This window comes from Planococcus citri, chromosome 5, assembly GCF_950023065.1.
Source record: "Planococcus citri chromosome 5, ihPlaCitr1.1, whole genome shotgun sequence".
In the NCBI taxonomy this organism is placed as follows: Eukaryota; Metazoa; Arthropoda; class Insecta; order Hemiptera; family Pseudococcidae; genus Planococcus; species Planococcus citri.
This window is the reverse complement of record NC_088681.1, coordinates 31,757,084-31,765,142: the sequence shown is the minus strand read 5'-3', so window position 1 is coordinate 31,765,142 and position 8,059 is coordinate 31,757,084. Positions and strand designations below refer to the sequence as shown.

Below are 8,059 nucleotides of genomic sequence, written 5' to 3'. Positions count from 1 at the left end.
TTGGCAAAATTGATCGTGTAACTGAAACGGTATCGATATTAATCGATAATTTATTATTTATTTAAAATAAAAAATCATGTTTCATTTTCGAGAGTTTGAAATTCTGTTTACGCGTTAATTATAGTTGGTTAAGTTTATGAGGATTTTATCCTCTTAAATTCGGTTTACGTAAAATCGCGTGAAACAAATTGTTGGCTATTTTAAGAGTTTAAAATTCGTAAAAATCATTGGCTGTTAAAAATAGTTCGCGTATTCGTTATTCTCGTTAGTTTTAAATTTCGTGTGATAGTGCATATGGCCAACCTGGTGTCAACGTACAATTAGGGTCTACTACTGTGGTAACACTGCGTCCGTCCTCGTAAGCGGAGCTCCGTCCGAGCTACGTAGAGGAGAACGAGTTAGTCTGCTGGTACTAGTCTGTTAAGTCAGTCGACAGTACTGGTAGCGTGAGTCTGTTCTTATAGCTAGGAGAGACACCAACGTGTATCTCCGTGCTCGTTCTCCCTGATCAAGAGGACAAAGGACAGCTCGCCATCCGTGTTCGGTTTAATTACCACCCATCTTTATCTTAAATGAGTTAATTTACCCGTTCGCGGGAGTTTTGTTAATATACCCCATCGCGGGAGTTAGGTTAATGTTTAAAGTACCCCATCGCGGGAGTTAATTGTGTAAAAGTACCCTTTAAGGGAGTAATTTGTGTTAATTTAACGTAAATAAATACCTCTTGAGTAACCAAAACCGTATTTATTATCGTAATATGCAATATTCTATTTCATCTGTATTGTGTATCCTGTGCTATCCGAGCAAATAAAGGTAAGTCCACATAGTGGTATAAATATTCCGTCTAAGTGGTATTTCCTGTCTTCCCCCCGTAAGTAGTAATTCATATTATTACATTGGCGCAGTGCAGGTGCTAATATTATATTACATTGGCGCCCGGATTTTCCTGAAAAGTTCAAAGTCGAATCACTGTCAGTATTCGACATACGAACTAAAGTTTGTACACACGTGACAATCTCAAGGTCATATGCAGTGCAAACTTCCCTCCCCTTAGATAACATCTAATTTCTCTGAATCTCACACAGAGAACCTCAGTACGTCAATCTGAGACCTAATTAATCCCTTTAATTCGATCTTCAGACCCATATCTGTGTACACGTGGTGAAACCAATGGTCAAGGTCACACGTTGCACAGATATTTCCCCCCTTGTTCTTTTCTCCTGTCATTCAGAAAGTTCAAGAAGACTGTTATTACAGTACCCCAAGGACGAATCTCTACTCGTTTTTCTATTGTCAAAGATATCTCACTTTTCTCAAGGTCAAAGTGTGTACAGCCTTGTACCGACAGAGAAGGCAGATAGGCCATTGTCAGCGCCGAGGCGAGTAGAATCATTCTCCTTCCCATCCCAAAAGATCATTGTCAGTATCTTTTTTCCCAAAATTACGTTTTTCACTTTTCAAGGTCACATAGTCAGTTGACTGGAAAAAAGTGATAGACGTGAAGTCAAGTTAATCGAGCTTGATTCCTCGTTAGAACCCTCCAATAGGCCAACTTCAGTGCCTAAAAAGACGATTCTAACGACCAATTCCCTAAAATTCCGTTTTCAAAATCTCAAGGTCACAACTTTAACTGACCGCGTGGAGACGAAAACGAAACAATTTTAAGCAGTTTTCAGCTTAAAACCAGAGAAAGCACTTTACCATCACTTTCTCTTACCCTTGTAAATAATCTCCAATAACCAGAAATTGGACGAAAAGTCAATTACAGTCCATTTCTGAGGACCACAAGTTGTTGCGCAATATTGCATCATACAACAATTGGTGTGTACTAGGCGAAGTTTCCCGCCAAAAACACACAAGGTCACCTCTAGTGTGGTCACGTAGCAAAATCTCATACCACCGCTACCCCACCTACCTACCCTAGAAAACGTTAAAAATGCACCAACTCAGAGTGCAAGGCGATTTTGCCCGCCAAGACCACTGTCAAGGTCATAGCAAACAAGTAAGGCCGCCATATTGTTGCATCAGCCGAAACCAGTAAAGACCACGCCCTTTGAGCATCTCACACTCAAGGTCGTTGTGGCAGAACACATTCGTGTTTGTCAAGGTTACACTCTATCCAACGGAGCTGCACGCGCAGTTCAAGGTTGTTTATCCAGGTGTACCTCGCCTGTATTCCGTACAACGCCGCAGTCTTTGTTTCGCGCGCGTTTTAGTACCCCTTTTTCGATATTCATCCTCCCTGTTAGCTAGTTTTATTGCCACGTAGTCAGTAAGTGTGTTTAGATTTAGTTCTTATTCTATTTCTTCTAGTTTATTACACTATTTTCTTTTCTATTAATTCAGTGCTATTAATTTTGTCGTAAATAATTCAAGTGCATGACCATTTATTATTTTCTACGGATTTTTTATCATTTATTCAGATATAAATGAATTCAAGTGCATGACCATTTATTGATTTATATCATTTTCTTTTTTCCATTTTGTTTTATTTTTTCTTTTTCTTTTTATTTGCTCACTTTTTACGTAGCAATTTCTAGTTGCTGTCCATTTTTTATTTTTTATTTTATTTTTTATTCTTTATTTTTTGCTATTTTTTCCTTCTTTCTATTTTTTTTGCTTAATTTTACTTTTCTTTCATTTTTAATCTTTTCGTAATTAGTTAATTCATAGTGTACATAATTTCATTCTATTTTTACGTGCATTATTTTCATATCTATTTTTGGTTTTTGTGTTTACATATTTTGTCTCGTGTTTTGGCATATCTACTCAATCAAGATGCCGATGCAAACACGCACTAATACAGGTTCCAAGCCTCGGTTCATTCATTGTTTATGTCCATTAGGCAGGCATAGGAAATCCTGTCCCAATTTTGTCAAAAACCCTACTACGACCTTGAATCAATCTCAAGATTCAAACCCGATTATGTCAACGAATCAAAATAAAGATTCATCTCAAAGCGTGACTATGAATCAAACTCGTGATTCAGATCCGAAGCTCCATCAGGATCAGTCCGCTTCTCAGTCAACTCAACCTCAAGTGAGGTTAATACCGATTCAAGTACAAACTGCTTCGCAGTTAAGTCCTTTGTCACTAACTTCATTTTTCGGTAGCAAAAATTCGTCGGAAGACCGAAATGATTCCGAGTCAAAGGAATCAGAGGAAGAAATAGAGGACGAAGCATCTCAAGCAATGCCCTCGTGCTCATTTCCCTCGCCCAAGGTCATTCAATCAAATTCGAAAGAAACGCCTAAAAGTCAAAAGGCAGTTCAGCCAAATCTCGAGGCAGTACCATCTCAATCATCGGTACATCAAACGAATTTGATTTCTGACGAACAGCCCTTCAGGTTGGAATCTCACTATAGTATCGATACTCCTGATACTGATTTTCCGAAGATACCTGAAAATGTCGATAAAAACAACCCTATGCTTGATTTGTTTCAACAAACATGGTCGCGACAAGCTCAAAATGTCAAAGAGCTCCGCACGGGGTACATTCTTCACGAAAGGTATATCAACGACCTTGAAAATGACCGTGCTACAGTTGCGAAGATCTTGAAACAAAATTCCAAGGCCATCAAGCAAATCGACAAAGCATTTCATGACTTCGGTCAAACATGCGAGAAATGGGCTCAAAATCTCACTCAAGCTACCGAAGAACACACGAATAAAGCTAATTCCGTAGCTACGGATGCCCGCAACATTGCTGTGAGCACTGCGGAAGCTTTCCATAAAGATAGGGAATTACGTGGCAGACAAATGGATACTCATCTCAAAGAGTGCCTAGTCATTGCCACGGAGTTAGCAAACTTGAAACAGGCATATTCTCAAAATAGCCGCATACAACCTGCTATGTCCAAAACTAAAACTCTCCCTGTCGACGCTGCGTCCTTGAAAAGCGCAGGTATATTCTATGACGATTCGAAGAAGTTCTTCCCACACGAATTCGTAAAGTCATTCGAATCTTTCTTTAAGAACACCCAAATCGTGGAAGAACATAAGGTCTTCGCGTTTAAAGGGGTCATTAAAAATAAAGATGCCGAGAGATGGAAGAGTAAGGTCGAGTCCGTGGACTCATATGACGTACTCTTACAACGATTTTTCGATTTCTACTGGGATAGAACTCATCAACGTGACGCTATCGATTATTGTGAATATCACTTCGTAACCACCGAAGGTCCAAAAGAAATGGCGGACGAAATGATCAGATGGGCGAACACGTTGATGAAATGTACGAATCCATGCGAAGAAGATATCATCGACTTATTAGTCAATAAGGCTCCGGTGGGATACCGAATGTATCTTACTGAGAAAGGTCAAACTATCGAACAGCTAATCTCTAAGCTTGAATTCTTCGCAAATGATGATGTCGATCCTAAACGCCAAGTACCGATTACTTTCACCGGTCCAGCGTACAGTAACCATCCTTATGGTCTTACCAACCTTAAAGATTCCGTTTCTCAAGGTCCTGTGAAAAATTCAACCTGGACAAAAGATTCAAAGTCCAGAGGACAAACAGAAACGATGGAATCAATACAGCAATATTTCACGAAATTGCTCGGTGGTAATTCCAATCAACACGATATTGTCATATCGCTTGCCGCAAAAAAGAAACCAACATCAAATTTCTTAAATTCCGGCATAGCGAAACCCAAACAATTGTCAATTGGTAACGGCGGTGAGCAGACCGAAGCTTCCAAGGTCATTTCAAAACCCAAGGTCACTTCAGCTGAAGTAACTCACGCCAATACTGAAACTCAGAAAACGAGTAGGTTTACCCCGAAAGTTTCCTCCCAACAACCGATTCCTCTTACCGCTCCCGTCAAAGAACTACATCTCGGTGAAGATTCACCGGAGTCTATTCAACTGTCCGACGAGGAGGTAGAAGAGTTAGAACCGACATTCTCAAGTCTGACTTTACGATCACACCCAGACGATAATTCAGAATTGTCGGAAAACCTCAACAACTAGACATCCAAGGGGCAATGCCTAGTTATGTCGATTCGGCCCCTACTTCCTTGCCTATCTTTGAGGAATTTATATGGATAGGTGATGGTATGACTCACTATTTATTTCGAGGCGATTCTCCATTGGATACTTATCCACCGCCATATTTACGTGATCAAATTAGCTTACCTCACCTGCTTGAAAAACTCAAACAAGCAGATTTTCCATCACAAGGAAAATTTATCATCTCAATGTGTCAAGCAGAGATGAATTATGGTAACATGCCTTATAGCATAGTGGAATCTCAATTTCAAGCCATAATTGATTATCTCCTGGAGACTGGGGCGGAATTGATAGTATTACTATTTCCGATTGTCAAACCCCGTATTCCTCCATTAAATCCCAAAGATAGGAAAGACAAACAAATTCCGGTTTACCTTTCCAGATACATCTTTTACCGCAATCTTTTCACCGAAGCGGCTAAACATCCGAAAGTCGTATTCTGGAAAGATCCCGCTTTAAATTTCACACTCAACGAAATTATCGAAAGCGAAAATGGTAAACCGTATAAACAAGCCCTTGTCGGTACGAAGAACGAGATTCTGGTTGATCCAACCAAGTTCAAATTCTCAAAAGTGTACCAAAAATATTACCCGGATATGTCAATTTATCGCTACTTATACGATCAAATATGTCATGGAATTTATGAAATTGTCGAAATCCATAAGAATTGTCAAAAGGCAAATCGTGCCGATGGATTCGACAGAGCTCATCCGTATGTAAATATGGAGAAAGTCTTTACTCACAAGGTCAATTTCAATCCGACCTCCATGTCATACAATTCCAAGGTCATTCAACATGCACTTCCGCCATCCGAAGTCAAGGACCGGAAAGAATGCAAACCTCAAAAAACCCAGGAATCTCAACCTGGAAGACAGGCCTCAAAACCTGTATGTCACACCAATGACCTTGAGAATCCCAAACATGTCAAAACAAGCACAAATCTGCTAATTGCTCAAGCAGGTGCTATAAACTCAAACTTGTCAAAACGCACTACGAAGACGTATTCACTCTCGAGTGAATCATATCATGGACTGTTTAAAAAATCAACAACAACAGATCCGCCAGCATGTGCGTCTCAACTCTCAAAAATGACACACCCAGTCAGGATTCAAACCAAACGTGGTTTAAAGCTCAAATATCTGAAAGGTGTCCGTGTTAGAGACTACTCAGACGGCTCTTCCGACGACGAAAGTGGTTGGGAAGAAGCACAAGCCGCTGAAAAACTCGAACTCTCTTCTAACGCCAATGTCAAATATTCCATCTTTTGCGATGCTACCCACCCGAGATCGAGCTCTGACCTATTTTCGACGTTCCGAATAGGTGAAACCTCCATTTCAACCATTCTGGAGCCTCCAGCGATTTCTTATCTTTTCTCCAGAAACTTGAAATTGCTGTGTAACGGCTAAAAATCAACTTTAGCACAAATCACTTTATTTGGAGCCTATGTGGGTTGCCTTTAACCGTTTTTTGCGGTTGTCGCAAAAATCGGCGTCTGCCGGTTCAGATGTGTATTTTTGACCACTCGAAAAAATGACAAAATTTGAAAATGTCAAATATTTCATCTTTTGCGATGCTACCTACCCGAGATCGAGCTCTGACCTATTTTCGACGTTCCAAATAGGTGAAACCTCCATTTCGACTATTTTGGAGCGTCCATTAACATTTTCAAATTTTGTCATTTTATTCCAGTGGCCAAAAATACACATCTGAACCGGCAGACGCCGATTTTCGCGACAACCGCAAAAAATGGTCAAAGGCAACCCACATAGGCCCCAAATAAAGTTATTTGTGCTAAAGTTGATTTTTGGCCGTTCCACAGCAATTTCAAGTTTCTGGAGAAAAGATAAAAAATCACTGGAGGTTCCAGAATGGTTGAAATGGAGGTTTCACCTATTCGGAACGTCGAAAATAGGTCAGAGCTCGATCTTGGGTAGGTAGCATCGCAAAAGATGGAATATTTGACATTTTCAAATTTTGTCATTTTTTCCAGTGGTCAAAAATACACATCTGAACCGGCCGGCAGACGCCGATTTTTGCGACAACCGCAAAAAACGGGTAAAGACAACCCACATAGGCCCCAAATAAAGTTATTTGTGCTAAAGTTGATTTTTAGCCGTTCCACAGCAATTTCAAGTTTCTGGAGAAATGATGAAAAATCTCTGGAGGCTCCAGAATGACTGGAATTGAGGTTTTACGAATTTCAATAGTCGTAAATGAGTTAGGGACACCATCTGAGCCACTTCCCGAGAAAATTCCATTTTTCATCAATATTTTCTATTTTTGGTATTAATTGATAATTTTTCGGGTTTTTCAATTTTCAAAAATTCACCAAAAATCGAGAAATCAACTTTAGCACTTGAAATTTTGTATTTGGGGTCCTGAGGTGGTCTCCTTTCGATCTAGCTTTGATTCGTTCATTTTCGTTTCTGCCAGTTCAGGTAGTTCCCTTGTTAGCCGTAACATCAAATTGCTCTCGCCTTTCAGCGTGTGCTATTCTCGCTCTCTTGTTCTCTTTCGCTGCCTGCGCTTCTGCTTCACTCTGTCTCGCTTACATTCGGAGTGTGTAACTTTCCCTAAAAGTCCATCCATGACCGTAAAAGCAATGCGTACCGTATATGAAGCGAGGAGCTTGTTACGACAAGCGCTATAAAAACAAAACAAATTACCAACGCAAATATTTACAAAATATCGTTACGTTTATACACACTAATCGTATATATGACAAACAATATAATAATATAAAATTCAATTTATAGTATACACATCGTATATGGTACATAGATACACGTTTGTACGTATATGTACGAAATATGGATACGCTTACCGTATGATGAAGGGGTTTGGGCACAGCGAGGGTTAAAAAACTCGTAATGTAGGTAGGTACGTCAGATTGTATACTCGTACGTGTATGTAGTGCATGGTACATATAGGATACCTTGAAAGGTCATTCGCAAAAGTTGACATTCGTTAGAGAATCTCGTACCAGTAGTAAATGCTCGTGTGAGTAAAGTACCTAGAATTTCGTCATTTATGCGGATTTTTTTGAAAA

At 39.7% G+C, this 8,059-nt stretch overlaps 1 protein-coding gene across 1 annotated transcript in view; it reads left to right on the top strand.

The window, feature by feature from the left end:
- The first annotated feature begins 410 nt into the window (after positions 1-410).
- cyp33 (cyclophilin-33) overlaps positions 411-8,059 on the top strand; it is a 35,362-nt gene continuing 27,713 nt past the window's right edge. The window contains exon 1 of the mRNA XM_065365899.1: positions 411-813. The gene's annotated coding sequence lies outside the window, so the exon portion shown is untranslated. The remainder of the gene's footprint in view (positions 814-8,059) is intronic.